At 36.8% G+C, this 19619-nt stretch overlaps 1 long non-coding RNA gene across 2 annotated transcripts in view; it reads left to right on the top strand.

Annotated features, from left to right (window-relative positions):
* The window catches only part of LOC116653222, an 88326-nt gene extending 68919 nt beyond the window's left edge, over positions 1-19407 (top strand). Inside the window, exons 2-4 of one of the 2 annotated variants that reach the window (XR_004306738.1) lie at positions 2683-2767; positions 17064-17132; positions 18886-19407. This is a non-coding gene — a long non-coding RNA (uncharacterized LOC116653222). Of the gene's footprint in view, positions 1-2682; positions 2768-3472; positions 3885-17063; positions 17133-18885 lie in introns of those variants that run through there. The other variant, XR_004306739.1, reaches the window with a different exon arrangement.
* The last annotated feature ends 212 nt before the right edge of the window (positions 19408-19619 follow it).

Genomic DNA, 19619 nt, shown 5'->3' with positions numbered 1-19619 from the left:
TTGAATATAGATCTGGAATTCAGACATCAGTTTCACTCCAGGACAATTTCTGAGGACCTGCAATCTCAGGAATGTTTTTCATTGAGTTAGCATAATTTGCAAGTTATTCAGCTAATGAAAATACTGTTTCTAAGGCTGTAACAGTCTGTATTCAGCAATGGTAATTTGTTTTTCCCCAGTTGCATGGCTCAGTGGTCTTTCTTGTGTTCACCCACATTCATTCATTCTGCATTATGGGCCTGTTCCTGAAGAAAGCTGAGAGCCTGTGGTTTGATTGAAAGTTATTTCACTTCTCAGAAGTGAATTTAACTTGAGTGATACTCACTATAATCTAGTGTGTTATGATGCCTTAGAAAATAAAGCTACAGCAGAGTATCTACAAACAATTTTTGTGTCTTATTTGAAGAAAATATATCTTAGCAGAAGAAAGCATAAAATTAAACTGTTTTTTGTTTGTTTGTTTGTTTAATCCTTTAATGCCAAAATTTAAAGGAATGAAAAGTGAAAAAAAAGGTGTTGGTCATAAACAGCCCTCTGTCAGCTGTTAGCATCTAGGATTGTTGGCTTGTTAGCAACATTATTTCAGGTAAATGAGAAGGCAGAACTGTAAACAAATTGAAATGTTCGATTCTCCAACTGAAATGTGGGTTGGTGCCAAGTATTTATAGGTTAGTACATTCTCATTAATCCATTCTTTTTTTTTTTTTTAATTTTTTTTTTCTTCTAACACTGTTTGCGGAAGAGCACAAATGCAACATTTCTTTGCTGTTTCAAAGTATTCTGTTATTTTTGAACACTTATGTGGTAACATACATTTTTCTTTCCAAAGATCTCATGCAGTTTTACTTGTTTTTACTTGTATCATGCCATGGAAAAGAACCGCTGCATTTCTTAAACTATTAACAAATACTTTAAATGATGAAAACCTACTGAAGCCAGCAGGAAACACAATCCAGCAATTACACAGCAGCTGTAACTTTGCTTTTTTTATAATTTGAATTCAGTGAATAGTAGTTGTTGTAATTAGATCTTTGAAGAATGTTTTTATAACGTTTGGATGTTCCTGACTTACCTGAAGATTTTCCTATAAAGTTAATCTTCTGTCACTAAAAGAATCTATATACTCCAACCAAATTTATTTTCAACCTCAGATTCATATAAAAACATTTTAAATGATCTATTAGTGTGTTTTTTTTCGCCACAAAATCTGTAGGGGAAAGAAAACAAGTCATATTGCCTTTTTATATCTTTGTAAAAAAATACAGTAGAAAGACAATTGTATCCATAATCTCAGAAATGCATGACTCAGCCTAGCCTAGTCAAGTTGAAGCAGTGACAGCAATTCCTTTGTTCTCAATGTGATCTAGCTCATGTGTCTGTCTTCAGATCATGTCCGGACTGGTAGAGAATTATTTTTAGGAAATTTTAATTGTAAAGGTATTTCCTGCAAAATCTGAATAGTATGTGTGGTTTTAAAATTTCAAAATTAGATGTACTGGAAAGCCAACATTGCAGAAGCTGTGTTGAATATGGTATATCCTGGTCTAACTGGAGTAAAGACAAACATCCTGGTCTTACTGGACTAAAGACAAACAGTAATTATATCTGCTGTTTGGGGGGAGAGGGGGGAGGGAATTGTTTCACTAGTAGTGATAGATTCTGTAAGCTAGTGAGAGACCTGAATGTAACACTTCATTTATGGTTAGCACAGGTGTAATGACTAATAACAGTAAAAAATTTATTACAAGATGTTGAAAATTTATTTTGTAACCATTTCTGTTTTGAGAAATTATATTTAATTATTATGTGTGCAGTGTGATGCTGCATCTAGAGGTGTGCTTGTTATAAATATGACATCCTGTATTTGATGATCCTTAATAAAAGTAGTTATCTTCCACTTCACACAATAATTATAATGAATGTTGTGGCTTTTGGGAAATTTGAGCCAGTAACTGAAGAAGCACAGCTTTTCTTAAACTCAGAAAAAAATCACAAAATATAGGAGGTTGCTTTTTTTGCCATTGGCATGGCTATGTCAAAAAATGCGTGATCAAATAGGGAGTAAAAAAGACAACCTTTGGTTTGAATTTCTCAGCCGGGATGCATACTTAGATTGCTGTAAATGAAGTTTTGTTGTGCTTTGGTTTTTGTTTTGTTTTGTTTTTAAATTATTTTAATTGCTAACAGTCATTAAAAGTTAAAATAAAGCTGTAGAAAGCATTTATTAATTTTTTATTCATTTATATGAATCTGTAAAACACTTTTAGTTTTGTTGGCTCTAAAAAGAAAACAAGTGAGACCTGAATCTAATCTGGACAGCCCAAGATTGGAGAGGGAAAGATAATCTCAGAGAAAGGTCTGGTCCTCTGCTCCTTCTCTTCCCGAACTCAAGAGGTGGTCTGCTGTAATGGTTAAAATTTTGTGACAGTACTTCTGAATCTTGTGAAAAATTGTACAGATATCTCTAACTTTGTGAATCTCATCTGAATACTTCCTTGAAATACTGAAAACATTCCTGTTCATGTTATAACACAGATGTAAGGGTGTTAAAATTATGGTTTACTACTTGTAGACCAACAGAAGGGCAAAGCCTTCCTAAATATAGTCTATTTAGTATATATTCCTTGTCTACCTATCATCATTCAAAACCCATTTCTTAGCTGTCTCACAATGTGTTGCCAGGTTTGTGCTACTTCTATGTGGAGAAATGCAAACAGAAAGTGAGAGATGGATCCTGAAAACATGAACACAACAGGAGTACCAACAGGTGAGTTGTTGCTAACCTTCAGGAAACTTTGCAGCAATGTTGATTGTTGGAAAATTATGTGAGTTATTTGAAATGACTACTAGGGAAAATGGCTCTCAATTGTGTCTGTTAGCTATAAACTGTATCACCACTCATTAGCTACCTTCTGTCATGATGAAAAGACTTAAATAAAAGTACTGAGAAACAGCGTGACAAACTGTGATTTCATAGAAATACTCAGCATGATCAGGCTATCTGTCCTGTCAGGAAAACTTATAAGAAGATTTAAAATATTTTATAAGAAAAGATAATATAGAGTATCAACAAAAGAGTGGCCAGCATTAAAAATTCATGCTTCCTGCACACATTCTGCTTTTGATATCATCTGGATTATTACTACCAGACATGGCAAGACTGTGAATGAAGATTTTCCTCCTAGAAACTTTAGGGTTTGCAGGTTGTGTCCAAATCCTCATTGAGATCACTGGATGTGTTACAGGGAAGTCCAAGACAACATAATGCACAGAAATATGGCTTCGAGGAAAGGAAAAATAAAGCAAGGGAAAAGTCATTAGACTGAATTTCCTCTAATAGTGTATGTATATTTTTTTTTCGTTTGTGTCATTATTTGAGTTAGATATCCAACACCAGGTTTTACTTGTCTTTTTTTCTTATTTTTGTAAGTGTTCTGTCTTCATAATAGTTGCAAAACTTTTATTTCCACAGTCTCATACATACTCAAGATCTTGTGTACAACTGGTAGCAGACAGTCTGCCTGAAAAAATACAAAACAATAGCCATCCCAATATATATATATTGGAAGAGGTTGAACACCCATGCAGCTGGATCAGCTTTGTGCTCTGGGGTGAGTACCAGGGCTGTTGTTGCACTGCAAGGAGCCTAGGTGGAGGCAAAGGGTCAGGGCTGAATGATTCTTTTAATTCAGCTCCAGCTACTGGGGCTCTGCACAGCTAGCTTTTTACCGAGGTGTTGTCTCAGGTTGGCCTTATGGTGTGAAGCTTCAGCAGATGCAACAGCACAAGCCATGAGCCAGAATTACCTACCAGGTATAGCTGTGGATGTTGTGCCTCTAGCATGTGGCAGGGCTCTGGGGCTTAGCAAGACCCAGGCAGCTCAGTTTTCAGTACTTTTCCAAAGTCTTATGCATGCTGATACTTCCAAATGGGAAGATGAGTCTACAAGAAGGCACAAAGGTGTTCACACCTGGCAGATTTAGTGGTATTTTATGATTCCTGTTTATGCTATGAGTGAAAGAGGAGTCTGTATTTCAGTTCTGATTGAGACATAATATACGAAGGATAGTGGCAGGGAACAAGGCTATGGAAAATAAAGTGATTGAATGACATTCAGTGTGCCTGAAAAGCAGGGAGGATCAACGTCCCCAAATTAGATACGTTATGCATAAAATGATGGCAATTATGCATAGCTGGGATCTGGAGAGAAACACATTCAGACATTTTCAGAGGTGAAGACCTAGCATGATGCCACTCTGGAAAGGTATCTTCAGGTGCAAGCGTTTATGATAGATATGGCACATTGTACTGCACCTATTAAAGATGAGATAGTAGGGATAGCCTGGGGAAAGGTTGTTTTACCAATTTTGAGCTTGGATCATGCTGTTAATTTAGGCTGAATGTCTATGTTCCATACAAATGGTCTAGAGCTGAGCCTTGTTACTGCTAATTTCTCCCAGAATCTATGTTTTGCTGCCAAAATACAAACCCAGATGTGCTGACACAGCTAATTTCCAAGCTTTGGACTGGAGCCATCCGACACGATACTTTTGGTGCATACAAGGAGAGCTGATTTGTTACTGGCTGGTAGCAAGGGTTTCACAGGAGACCATCTAGCCAAGCTAGCTTGGAAATGTTTTTGTCTTGGTTTCCCTTGCTACAGGGCTTTTGTATACCAGCCTGACACATTCATGAAGCAAATGGATTGAAGCTGGCTTGTAAACTGCACTCCTGTTTCAGCAGACTTTGTATTACTAGAGCTAGTTGTCTGGTTTGAGCCAAGAATGACTCTGCCACATATCATAGACCAGCTTTTACAGCTGAGCTCTTCCTGTCACCAGGACATTTCACATATTGAACTCTGCACAGGCCTACAGAGTAGGAATGTGTGTAAATTTTCCTGTTGCCCTTTTCTGCTGTGCTGTGTGCTTTGCTTCCTTATTTTACTGCCTGTTGAACAACAGAGAGAGGTGGAAAATTAAGTATTGTGACAGTAACATGGGAGGTAAGCCTGGATACCTCAGGCAATGCTAAAAGCACTGCCAGGCACCTCAGAACTATATAAAAAATACATGGAACCATACAGCTAAGTGCCAGATTTCAGAAAACATTTTCCTTCTGCCTGCCTGAGGGAATGGCAGACACAAACCCCTGGACATGAAGGCTAGTGCTTGCCATGGCTGCTGTGCTTTTGGCAGGGCCGTGGTCTGTTCTGCTGCAGCACAGTGCCATCTGGCACAGAATGCAGTAGCATCCTGACAGTGGTTATTTAGAGAGGGAAAGCCACTCAAATCTCCAGAAGAGTTTGGCTCTGCCAGAACGGGCCATGATCTCTATGAGGATTAAGCTGAAGCCTGACCTTCATGAAGTATTGATACAGGAGGGCAGGATGTAGCTGTGCCTCCCTCTGCTGAGGGACATTTCCCAGAACCTATCTGCCTTCCTTCTATTCCTTCTTTTCAATAATTTCCCCTCATTTCTTGTTGTAAATTGCTTTTTAGCTTGGCAGGTGTTGCCACCTCTGACAAGCACTTGTCTTCCCCATGGGGAAATGCCTGGAGGCAGAGCAAATGCTTCCTTCTTCACAGCTATTGCCAGTGGGAGCACATGGCTTTAGCAGCAGCAGGGCAGAACAGGGCACAGGATGCAGAGCACTAACATCATGCACTTTGTAATGTGCTGCGTGGAAATGAAACCAAGCTAGCACTGACAACAAAGCCCTCCAACAATCACCTTCTGTGCTGAGCTATTACTCATTTTGCTTCTGAAGATTATTTCATTTTGGTTGAGGTAGTGACTAGCGGCCACTGACAGTTGTGAAAGACAAGAGCAGCCTTGCTTTAGGGACATAAGCAGCATAAAAAAACACCTTACACCAAGTTTATTTTTTTTCTCCCATTTCGTTTGCACAGAGTGTGCAATAATAGAGTTTTAAGTATCTCTTTATGCAAAGAGCTGTATGACTGCTTCCACTGTCTGTACTCTTTATATGTTTTGACTCACAGTTACCTCCTGCTGCTCTGTTAACTGCTCTGCTCTGCAGAATAATCCTGGATGTTTATATTGTGGTGGGAAGTTGGAGCTAACAGGGCATCACAAGGCTCTGAGATCACTCTGCCTACTCAGGACTTCTGTTTTCTGAGATACCTGTGGCACCATTATCACAACATCATCTAACAGCAGCCACCCTGCACCCTCTGCCAGGGTCTACTGAAGACATTTCACCTCTGAGGGAATGAGGTAATGCTTGTAATCCTTATCTGCTCAGTAGCTGCAGTGTGTGACACCCCACTGATATCAGAGACACTCTTCTTAATAGATTTTGTGAAAGAATGACTGCATTACATGTTGTTGGAAGTGACAGTGCATTGTCCTGTTCACTGAGGACTAAATTCAACAATTTGAAGGTGTATCCCCACCAGTTCCATTGCAGCGCTGGCAAAGCTCTGGCTGCTCAGCCTCTGAGTATTCTCAGAGATTTGAGCTGAATGCTGAACTGGTCTCAATCTGTAAATGTACGTTGCGGTGCCTGGCACTGGGTTTGTAGCCACGTGTCTGTCAGTGGTTTTACTCTTCCCTTCCTTCCTGTACTTAAATTTCAGTTAATGTCAGCCTTTCACCTAACAACAACAGAAAGAAAGGAAAAAAAAAAAAGAAAAAAGAAAAAAAGAAAAAGAAAAAAAAAAAAAGAATAAAAGAAGAAAAACAATCCTTTAATTTTCATATGCTCTCTCCCATGTATTATTTCCTCCCAAAAACCTAATATCCACATCAATAGTTAAGGTGCAGAGAAGCATTCTTTTTCTAAATTGGTGCAATCATGGGTGAATAATGCACAGGTAAACTTCTCAAAACATATCAGTGTAGATGTATGGTGGCTGCATGAATGTTGACAGGCCTAATAAACAGGAAAGGCTGTGGACCGACCTTTTATATATAAAAGTGAAGCTGGTATTCATCCTGCCCTGCTTTTAAAATATGCATCTATATTCCCATTCTGCCTTTTACAGTACTGATAGTTCATCTTTAATAAATCAAAGGCAGTTTATTTTGCTTCCATGCTCTCTAAAGGAGAGGATGTCAGATCACACCCTAAACAGTTTTGACACAGAGATAACATCTGGTGAAAAGCACTAATGGTAGCTTTTTATTTACAGATATGTTGAGAAATATGTGGGGTAACAATGGTATTTGTCTTCTTTCAATCAGGAGGAGAATAGGATTAGTGGCACATTCTTCTTTTTATCCACCACCTCCAAAGGAGTTTGGTTTCCTGTCATCTCTAGGAGAAACCCCTTTACACTTGCCTAGCCAGGACAGTTTCCAACATGCATCTTCAGTTATGCTCAGACACCCTGATGACTTGGCTGACACTGATGTCACTGTTTCTCTTGCCGCATGCCCACCATGTGGGCTGATGCCTGTCAGCTGCCTAGAATGCTTCTGCTGGAGCGCCTTCTACAACAGTGGACTCCGTGCCACGCAGAGAGGACTCAGCAGGGGCTCCAGGCTTTTGGCATATTCCTGATCTTGATCTGAACTTAACTGATACAACTCGGATCTTTGGGGAAAATGCTACAGGGAAAAACAGAAGACCAGTGAGGTAGCAAAGTGCAAATATGATGTAACATTTTCCTCTGGCATTCTTCAACTAGAGAGGTTTGATTTTTCTTTTGCAGCTTGGTTGCTTCAGCTTGCAGCCATACAAGCTCCCATTGACAGCTTTTGAGACTGGCGCTTGTCTCAACAACTCTGTGGGTTTCGTTAGCTATGAGAGGTTCAGCACTGATGTGATGCTTAAAGGCTCTTTGTGCTGAAGCTGTAAGGACTGGCAAAACAGCGTTGTCAAAATTGTGATAAATACCTGTGCTCCTACAGGGTTCTAGAGAAGGAGCAAAAGGAAAGCAATTTTTTCTGACTTAGGTTCCTGAGTGCAATTTCTTTGAAGGAGACTTTGTAATTGGAGTGTTATATAAATACTATTCCTTTTGTAAGAACATACTTGTGTAAAGTGCCCTCATCTACAACAGTCCAACTTGTTTCAGAGATAAAAATGTTTCACATTTCCATTTTTCCTTCTCTTTTCACATATGAAATCAACTCTATAAAGCTCTTTTTTTTTTCCTTTTTTTTTTTTTTTTCTTTCACTTAGTGCATTCTTCTAGTGCAGGTCATGCTAGCAATATTACTCTGAATTGTTCCAAAGATCTCCAGGATTTTCTGTTCTGTATCTAACTGATGAAAGCACTACCAAGGAAGATAGTTAAAGACATATGTAGTGGCTAAAAAGTAAAAATCTGAGGTTTGCCTATTTTTAGAAATTTACCAGCCTTGTTCCCAAAGATGAATGTAAGTGAATCTCCTTCTAGAGGGGCCTTTTTCTCTCTTGTGACTGTAGCGGAAGTTTATCTCATTGTTAGGTAGAAAAATTTATGGATGGCATTTGTCTGACCCAAGAAAGAAAAGTCATCTTCTGAGGGAGAGATCAAGCTGGTACTCAGACTAGCATTTGGGAAATACAGAGGTAGAGACTAAGAGCCTGTGAGGGGAGTTATAGTAATACTTCACAGGAGTAGGAAACCAGTCATCTCACAAAGGGACCTTGGGAAATCATCTAGTAAAGCTTCTTGCACAAAGCAGGGTCATCTGAATTAAGTTGCTCAGAATTCCAAAGTATATCTGGAATGTATTTTTTCCTTCTTGTATTAGTTGCTTCTCATCTTGCTGCTGTGTGCCCTCCAGAAAGATCTTCTCTGTACCAAGCAATAAGTTCTTCTATTCTCTTAATTCTGAAGAAGCCCAGGTCCCTCAGCTTCCCCTCACCTTTCTTCTGCCCCCTGGCCATAACAGTGGCTTTTGCTGGGTTGTCCTGGTGTGCTGATTTCGGTCTTGTAATGGCGAGCCCCATATTCTATGCAGCAGTACAGAAGTGATTTCATGTGTACTGAAGAGAGGGGAAAGATCGCTTCCCTGGACCTGCTGGCAAACACAACCCAGTATGCAGCAGGCCTCTGCTGCAAGGATGCCATATTGACACATTCAACTTTCAAATAATCATGCTTAACAGTCCTCTCCTCACTTAGTTTTAATAGAAGAAACATAAGGAAAAACCATAGCATTCTACAAACTGAGATGGAATTTGACACACAGTAAATTTCTGATGCATCATAACTACCCTGTCTGGAAAAATCTGAGCAGGTTTGTCTTCATGCAACTTGCAGTTCTCAGTGCTTAGTTAGAAGTATCTTTTCTATGTTATCTTTGAAAAGTAATTTCTTTCATTTATTGCAAATTCACCACAAATAAATATAAGTATGTGCATTTTGGGCAGCATCCCATATCAGCGGGTGCTAGAAACATGATGGGAAGCATTGGTATTCTTATCTTTAACTTATACTAGTTTTTGCAAACAGTGCTTTAAAATAAATTAATCACACAAAAGAACATCCATTGCTAAGAAGCCAGGTGATACTAAAAAGTCATAGTTTAGATGAGACTAAATAGACATACACTGTTTTATTTACAATGAAGTTCTCAAAAAGATGAAAGGCAGATGAAAGCTCAATGCATGTCCTCTACCTGTGGAAGATCTTGACCTTTAGGCAGTGATTTTGGAAATGACAGCATACAGTGCAAAGGAAAAATGTATCGCTTTCTTAGATAACTCTTGATAATGAAAAAAGGCTAATTTTGTTCAAAAAGTAGTATGTGAAGTAATGAGAGTTAAAGATTCCAGGACCACTTTCAAATGAAGCCTGCAAATAAAGCTGAGAAAATTATGATTGAAGTTTTTAATTATTTATTTACTATTTTCAAGAAAATCAGGGTATTCTTATGTCCAAGAATAAAGATTTTAGGTCTTAAAATAGCAAATGTTTTTAATATCTGTTCTTTTAATGGTACATTAAGATTTTGGCTACTGTACGTATAAGTATTTCAAATATTTCATAACAGTTTCAAGAGAGACAATATCTTTCCATTATTAATAATAAAGTGCTAATGATAAATTGGCTGTAGTAGCTATAGGCCTTGCCAAGACTTTTGATTTAGAAAGGCATGATCCCATTATATATGCCGATAAAAATATTGAATTAGGGCCTATTCTTGAAGAAAAATTTCAAGATCTGTATCAGAATTATTCTCATTCAGAAACCAAAGTGGAGCTGATAGTGACAATTATTCTCTTTTATAGTGGTTTTATACAGAATTTTCCATAAGTTCAGATTTTATTTTATATCACCTTCTATTTTCTCTTTTATTAATTGAGGAATGAAATAATCAACTTCAAAATAATTTGTGGGCAAATAATAATTTTGGTTTTTGCAAGTATACCTGCTGTTGGCAGGAACTTGTATTCTCATTGATTAAAATTCAGAGTTGTAGAACTGGTTTTGTTCTTGTGCTATGTTTAAAATAAGCTCACATAATATACATAGTATAACTAATATAAAAGATACTGCTATCCTAAGTGAGCACTTAAAAATTAAGTGAAATGAAATTGATAATATAGGAGAAGATTCATTTGAAATATACTTGGGTGTCCAAATTTATCACTGAAGAGTATATGCAATTGTCACCTTCAATTAAACTAATTAATTGGTTCAAGAAATGAAATAAAGCATCAATTAAAGCCTCAGAAATATATATTTTTAAATGCTTATCCTCTGCTTATCCCCTTCCTGGATTATTTAACAATTTATGTACTACTTTTTTTTATTTGTATCTGTGCTGTTATACAGATTTACTTGCAAAAAACCCACCTGAATGGATCTCTGACAAGCTAATGTATTCTGGATTTTGAATAGAGTTCCTTTGTCCCTATCATTTGCCATGTAGCCTCTCATAAATTGGTTAGAGACAGAGAAGATACGCCATTTCAAGAGATTACATGGGTTAAAACCTCTGCCATTTATGCTGGTGAGAGTTCACTGCAACAAATCATCTGAAGTGTTTTTCCTATCCTTCAAATTTCAGCTGAAGACAAGCATAGAAGATAGTCCATCAGTGTCAAGGAATAGGAATAAATTAAAGAAAACTAGTGATAGAAAATCATGACTAAATAAAACTTAAAAGTATTTCTTTAGAAAACCGCCAATTAATTCCATTTTTCAGATGAATATCATGTTGCACAGTGTCTGTGGTCAAAGCTACCAAAGAAAAAATGTCAAAATTACTGGGGCACTACAGGGTACAAGAAAGTTTCAAACTAAGTGGATGAAGGCTGTAATGAAACTGCCCAAGAAGAATAACACTTGTAGGTTCTGCAAAACAACTGGAATTTTCAGCAGAGATGAGAAGACAGTTGTTATATCACAGGAAGATGCGATAACTGTATCCAAAATATAGAGAAGAGACATTATTTAATGATTCAGTGCTTCAGTCAGAGCTGGAACAGAACAGAAGCAGGATCTTATAACACTTTCTCTTCACATCTTTGTTATTAGGTTGCATAGAAAGAGGACAGAAGGCAGTTATATGTTTTCCTGGTCCATGGTGGATCTCTTTGGAAGATTTGAAAGAAGGCTGAACTTTAATGAGTAGTAAGCAGCAGGTCTTACATTTACAGAGAAGTCAAAAAGAATTAAAGAATATATAACAATGTATAGCTTATAAAAATTGTGAAAGAGTTTGCTTTTTGTGGGTTAATTCATATGTATGACTATTTCTCTCTATATATGAACCTGTTTCCATCTTTTATATAACATCTTATGTAGGTAAAGGAAGAACTCCAGTAGATTTGCCAAGCAGGATTTCTTAAAAACAACAACAACAAAACCAAAACAACACAACAAAGCAAAACAAAAAAACCCAAACTAAACCAAACCAAACCAACAAAAAAAGAAAAAAAGAAAAAAGAAAAAACTTGCCACCAAGCAATTAAACACCACATTGACTTTTCTTCACTTCCCATCTTCCTAGCGTGATGGGGAAGAGAACTGGAAAAAACAAGGTAGAATTCATAGAGATAAAAACTATTTACTAAGAAAAGGAAGAGAGAAATAACAGTAATTATATATATATACATATATATATATATACACATACACAAAACAAGAGATGTATAAAGCAATTACTTACCACCCACCAACTGGTGCCCAGCCAGTCCCCAAGCAGCAGCTGCCTGTCATACCAAGTCCCATTAGTTTTATAATTTATTATATGGTATGAAATATAGCTTTGGCCAGCTTCAGTCAGCTGTCCTGGTTCTGTTCCTTTCCAGCTACTAGTGCTCCCCAGTTCCCTCATTGGCAGAGCAGTATGAGAAGCTGAGAAACTGAAACATCCTTGTCTCTACAGCACTGCTCAGCAACAACTAAATCATTGGTGTGTTATCAACATTGTTTTTCTCCTAAAGCAAAAACATAGCATCAAAGCAGGCACTATGAAGTAAATCAACATTGGCCCAGCTGAAACCACAACATCTACTCTTCACTGCTAAAACAGGAAAGCATAATTGATGATCTGGAGCATTGTCCAAATATGATAACACTTGGATTTGTGATCAAGGAGATGACCAAACCCTGAAAAGCATGTGCTAAGTCAGTAGTTCGGGCAGGGATTTTGGGTCAAGTACGGATTCCCAAGAGCTAACCAGACCTAGCTTGCGATCACAATCCTCTTCTGGAAAAGGAAGTCAAACAAGTCTGTAGCATTTTTTACCCTACTCATTATGAATCACTGTTATTAGTTATGGACTGCTGTAGCTCTAACAGAAAGGAGTACCAGAAAGATTTTGGAGAGATTTACAGCACTTACAGACATTTCATCCTTATTTTCATTGATCAGAGCCTGCCTTATAAGTCTGAGAAGCAAAGTAATTCAGGCCTGGGATAGGGAAGCACCAGTATAACATCATGAAAATAAAGTTCTTTAAGAGATTGATATGCCAGAAGTGCCTTGGTATGGAGGAAAGTCTTTTAATCAAAGGTTTCTGAAAAAGCAATATGGAGCACTGAGGAAAATAATATCTTTTTTGAAGGCAGAAGCTGTTATTTTGATGTTTACAGGTGGAGTGTTGATCTATGCTTATTTCTGTAAAGAATGCTATGTTGATTCATTTGAAATTGAATTCTAACTATTCCTGGAAGAATTTTTTGTTTATTGGCTTTTGTAGATATTTATCTTCTCTTTTTCCATATTTCTTTTCTGTATTCCAGGCATTTTCATCAAAGTTGGCTTACATCTTCTTTACTGGTGGATAGCTTTGGTTTTTGTCCGTGATATTCTGTAAGTACAGATTCTTAAATCTTAACCTCTTCAAAGTGTGTTTGAAAGTGTAACAATAGGCAATAGCAGATACAGCTGTTTTAAACCAGTTTCAGATCACCCAAGATAGGTAGATGTCACAATCCAGTAATAAAGAAGGAATAGCCTACCCCTTTCTGAGGAGCAGAGCTTGATTAATACTCTGTAGGGGATCACCTCCAAGTCAGGATTCTTCTGTTGTGGCTACCAGCCCTCAAGTGAGGTCAGGGAGGGCTAGAGCCAGAGTCTACCCCTTCTGATCTCAAAAGTGAATTGCTTCCACATGTGTTCCTAGGGCAGACTACACTGCTTCAACAGGTGCTCAATCACTGACTGGTTCAGGACATGACCTAACATTGTTCATATGGCAAATAACATCTTTTCTATTGGAATATGTTTTTTGTTAGCATTACTTTTTTTAAGGAAACCTACATTTATACAGGCAATAGGCCTCACAATATTTCTAACACAAAAAGGATGCGTCTTAGCCAGCTTCTTGAGAAATTCTTCCCTTTCTCATGCAGGGCTTTTAGTTCCCAATGCATACTGTGGATAGGCATTAAAATCCTCGCAAACATTTTAGATATGTGTTATTAATTAATTTCTTTTAGAATTGGGCATGCAAAGAATCTCTGAATTGTACGTTCAAAGATTCATCAGTATCTTAACAAACATGATCCATTACAATTATCAGAAGAGGCAGAGCTCCCACTGCTCAGTCTCTCCAGGTGTGGCTCCTACACCACCTCAGGCCCTCTAAAGTACTCTCAGATGTTTAGTTTAAGAAATCATGAAAAACTGGTCTTTCAGAGCTACTTTTTTTTACTTAGTTCCTTGAAATCTTGTACATACTTGATATGAGGTGGAATCTGCAGAGGACTGCTGAGCTGTGTCCCTCCTGTCTTCTTTAGCCACTGATTGAGTTCTTTAGGCATACCAGATACCTCATTAGAGAAAAAAGACTAAATATACCTGTACTAAGTAATTCCCCTTATAACACTTATAAATAACTGAGTTTTTATGTCAGACAGATGATTATTTATTGTGTTTTAGTTCTCATTATTATGCACGTATTTCTCTGTGAATTTCTCAATAAAATCAGCTACAGTTAGTTCTTTATTATTCATGTCTGTTTTCGTGGCTAGTCCTATCTCTTTTGGCTCAGTAAGGATGATTAAGTATTCTACTTGATCTTTACTTATCATGGGAATACTATGTGAATTATTTCCAAAATGTCCTGTTTTATATTTTATTTATCTACAGTATAACATGAATATTATGAGAAATGTATGCCTTTCTAGTACAATTCTTAGATTTGAAAATTTAACTTCTATTTTGCTTCAGGTCTTATGATTTGTTGTTTACTTGGTCAGCTAGCAATATGCTTCTAAGCCTTCCAGATTAATTATTCTGGCTTCTAACTAGCAGTTCACAATAATTAGTATCTAGAAATAAATTCCTTAGCAATTCAAAACACACATTTACAAAAAGAAGAAATAACAAGGAATGTTTCTAACTTTTAAGTAGTACATATATCCTTTTTTTGTTTCTCAAAGTATGCAGCAAAACTTTTCTTTGATGAGATCTGTAGGCCACATGTGTTTATTTTAGTCTCACTTGCGAGAAACTTCATTGATGTGACTGGAATTTTGGCTTCCAGTAAAGAGCATATAGCACTACAGAGAGTTCTAGTATACCTTGGAAGGTATGGTTTTGCTGTTCAAATTTCCTGCCTCTGATGTTTTCCTACTTTTCATCTGTGAATGTGTACTAGTCTATTCTGCTCTCCAGAGAGTTGTTTCAAGTTGGTCACTTTGCACCCCTTTGAGATAATGCCTTCTGTCACTGCTGTGCTAGTAGTGTGTCTTACATTTGCAGGCAGGTATATTTTCTTTTTTGCCCAATAAAGCATAACTTATGCATAAAATGTTTATTAATTTATTTATCACGTTGAAAATACAGGAATGAATTCAGAGAATTTGAAAGATATTTGCATACCTTTATTCTTCAGCTTTCAACTTGAAATGATGTATTCCAGTGAGTATTTGTAGTAGCTGAATAGCAATCCTGAATAGAATATTTAAAAAAAAAGCAAATTTTTATTACTGTCATTTTCAAATATTTTTGTTATATTTAGTTGAACTTTCCAAAAAATAATGTTTGTCCTAATGTTATCCATCTTTTTTTTTTTTTATTTTGTTTTACTTCATTAAGTAATCTTTCTCAGCAAAATATGTACGCTATTGTCTGCTTCTTAGAAGAATGTATTTTGAATTCACAGTGGATACGTGTTTAGAACAGTTACCTTTATTTCTTTCTTCATTATCTAATGCTACAAGAGTATTTCTATGTTTAAGTCTTTTTTGGGTGCATTTTCTTAGGAAAGTTTATGTCTTTTGCATTAGTTACACAATGGATAAAATCAAGAAATATTTAAGAGAACTAGGAGACTTGATCCATTCTTTTTATCAAGGGTAGGCTAATACTCATTTCATTTGTTAATTATCTAGACCTGTGAACATTGTAGTCTCATGTTTCAAAACTTCCTTCATCCATATGCTTCTAGTCTGGGAAGTGTTGCTGTGGGAGTAGATCTCCCATTTGTTTGGTATTTTGACCATTAGGCTACCATGCAAAAGATAACAAAAGCCTTCCCTTCTTTTGACATTATCTCTGAATGAACTCCAAGTACTCAACAAGTCTTATGAATGCTCTAAATACACTTTCCAAAGCAGGCTCTTCATCTGAATCTTGGATAGTAAAGATCATATCTATTCTTATCTCAGGTTAAGGCCTAAATTTAACTAGCATACAGATTTATCAGGGTTTCTCCTCAAGAAAGAAGGCAGTTGGTTATCTGGCTTTCTGTCTTCAGGAACACGTGCAGTTTATGAAAGATCAGAAATTTCTCCTGGATGACTACAAATGTTCATGATCAAAGACAGAGAATGTTTTCCAGTTCTGTTGAGACAGCATAGGATAAATGATCTTTCTCCTGCTCTTTAAAATCTTTTTGCACAAAGCAACATCTCAGATTTTATCCTTAGAAGGATTTAACTTGCCTGTTATAATCTAACTAATTTGATAACAAAGGAATCGGGTTTTCTGCTATGAGATAATTACACTGTCACTGTACCCATTAGTTAGAAACCTATAATCACAGAGTTATAAAATATCCTGAGTTGGAAGGAATCCTCAAGGATCATCAAGTCTTTTCTGATGTGGCAGTTGTCTGAGAATTTAAAGAGGCAGTCAAGAGGGATTATAGTGGGAAGAGATAGAAGAAAGGAGAAGCCTGCAATCTTGTGAAATGGAAGAATTCAGCATGACAACCCATAACACCCAGTATCCCATATTGGGCAAGGAAAAATTATGGCACAAAATTTTTTTGTACTAATTCAAAAGCAGAATGTGGTGAATTAATCTGAAATTTGAACAAGTGAAAAAGAACAGACTATGTTGTAAAACGTCACAAATGTTTTAATTACATTGCCTGTGTGGTAAACAGTGCATGGGATAACTTTGCTCGTATTTAGAGACGCAAGCCTGCCTATTCTGTAACAGAGTATATCTGAACTATAGCCTTAGGAACTTTTCTCTCCTCTTCTTGTTTTTCCTTTAGAATTGGTGTTTGTTGTTGTTTGTTTGTTTTTTAATGTACCACAATTAAAAAAAAAAAGAAAAAAAAGTAAACTGGTTTTCCTGCCCTGCTTCAGCCCATCGGTATATTTTGAATGGCCTCTTTACCTGATAAGCTTGGGAATCCAGTTATTCAGCTACTTTTGGAACACTTACTAAGTAACTTTTTTTCTTTGCAGCCAAACCTTGCAATTCCTCTGCATGCTTGATGGGCATAGATTGGGAAAATCTTTCTACATGCAAAATGGGTATGGATTGGGAAGCATCTTTAAAATAAGTGATTTTAGCTCCATGAAAGATTAGGTATAATGCAAGATTTTTTCAATTGCTTCAGGGGAGAGAAGTTGAACCAGTAAACAGTAAAATGAAGGAAATTAATGACAGATTTATAAGGACACAGCAACCCACTTCTGACTGAAGCAATTTGGCCCAGTAATTTCTTAGATTTGGAGGGGGAAGAAAGAGAAAAATGGCAACCCTCCACAAAGATAATTGAAAAATAAAGCTGATAAGTGCTTGTGTGATTTTGAAAAATACGAGCTGGCAACTTTTTTCTCTTTTTCGTTAAACAGTTTGGCTAAGAAATCTTGTGCATCTTACTATTGTTTCTCTTTCCATTCTTATCTATGCTTGTTTATGGAAAACTTTTAAAGATTCTTTGTCCACTGTGATCATAAGTTGGGCAGATAATAGACACAAATGCCTGCTAATCCAGCTTTTCAGGCTGAATTTCCTGCTTGGGTGAATTGAGCTTGCTTATATATATATATATATATAGTGATCTACCTTCCTCTCTCAGAAGACATGATCAGAAGTGAGAAGGTGTTAGGCCAGTACAGGAGAGCATACAAGCATTCCAGCTGCCATGACAGTGCTGCTGTGAAGTCTCCAGACTTCTGCTGGTCTGAGGGACAGAGAATGAGATCTGTGACTTAAATTTTTGTTTGAAAGTGTGATATTTCCTACATATTCTCCAAGTCACAATACCATGCTGTTGTAATATTACACTAAACTGTAGCCCCTTTGTACAGAGGGAGCGGAACAAAGGCGATATTAATAGCTGGAATTAAAATTTCTTTGGGTGTTCACACCCCCAGAAAATGTGATCTTCAATTGCCGTGAAGTAAACTTGAAGGGAGAATCCTTTTTCTGCATGTAACAGATTTACAGGATTTACAGGACTTAATGTAGCATCAGAGTTACCTGGCAAAACATCAAGGGTCAAAGGCATTGAAATGTCTAAATTGTGTTCAAAAATCTGCCCCTACTTTTTTTTATTTAAAGAAGGTAGTTATCAAAGAAATATTGAAACACTGACATGATCAAGAAAGCAACATGATTAGTGAATAAACTCTTAATGTTTAATCTAAAGAAACAGAAGAATGAACAGCTTAACAACAGCATGAAAGACGTTTGCTCATACCAGCACCATCTCCTGTAACGCCACCTCAGCAGCTAATTAAGGAGAAAAATTAAATAATGAAAATGAGAGACGACTTAATTATTGCTAGGCTTGTGAATTCAATCTCAGAAAATAAAATGATGCTTAATAAAAGCAGATGAGGGGTATCTGGAGCGGCAAATAGGAGAAAGTGAATAGACAGACTTTGATTCTTGTTTATTGAAGCAATAAAGACAATTGTGGATTAAATGTTCTAACTTTTGAAACTGATTAATAACTAATAATATGAAGATTATTGAGTAAGCAGGAGAGAATTATTCAATGTTAGAATTCATACCTTTATCTTAAAATAAAGTGTTAGAATTAAAGGAGAATTTTGATTGCATTCTAGCAAAAATCCAGAAGGCGCTGATCTGAAGAAGACAGTCTTTCTTGTGCATTGTGTAGATGGCAAAGCTTGCAGATGGAGCTTAATCATGATTAAAACATTGATTTTCCCTGATGATTCTTTTGATTGTTACACTTCACTTTTTGGCTTTCAAAATTTTTTAATCATTCATAAGTGAAATAATAAACACATTTCTTTATAATTCTGACAGTTTAGCTACAGGCCCCAGCAAATGCAGAAGAGACGGGAAGAGGCTTGGACAGGTTGCAGTGTGTGCATGGCTACCTGGAATGTGACTGGTCTTTCATGGCACTGTTGCTACTGCTGAAAAGCAGCACCCACCACCTCACTGTGCTCACATCCACTATTTGTTCTACTTAAACATTCAACAAGAACCAGTAAATGTCAGTGGGTACTATTTTTTTTCCTCAAGGAAGAAATCAACAACACCCCTATGCTTCAAATGCACTGCCACGTCTGATGCTATTTGGTTGGGCTGCCTTTCTGCTGCCATGTGTCACATGGCAACAAAATGTAACAAAATAAAATAGAACAGAAGAAAATGATGGGAAGGTTCAACCTCTGTTCTATCACCAACACCTACCTATGACATGGTGAGCCAACATCATAGAATAAGAGCCATTACTTTCAGAGAAGCCCTTTTATATTGTAAATGTGTCTATGAGAAGTATTTTAGTGCATTCTAAGAAAGATACAATAAAACTGAAAGTTATGTGTGCGTTGTAATTGGACATGTGCAGCATAATTTTAAAATATTTCTAGATAAATATATCAACATAAATAATACATTAATTCTTATGCATATCCCAGGGTCCTGCTGATAGCAATTTAGAGCTCAGTGGAGGTGGTGTACTGCTCCTAATATTCATTTTCCTAATACATATGAGGTTGGTAGTTGTAAGTGTATTTTGCAGCACTAACCAG

Source organism: Coturnix japonica, chromosome 3 (assembly GCF_001577835.2).
Source record: "Coturnix japonica isolate 7356 chromosome 3, Coturnix japonica 2.1, whole genome shotgun sequence".
Lineage (NCBI taxonomy): Eukaryota > Metazoa > Chordata > Aves > Galliformes > Phasianidae > Coturnix > Coturnix japonica.
The sequence above is the reverse complement of the archived record's forward strand: the minus strand, read 5'-3'. Positions and strand labels throughout refer to the sequence as shown.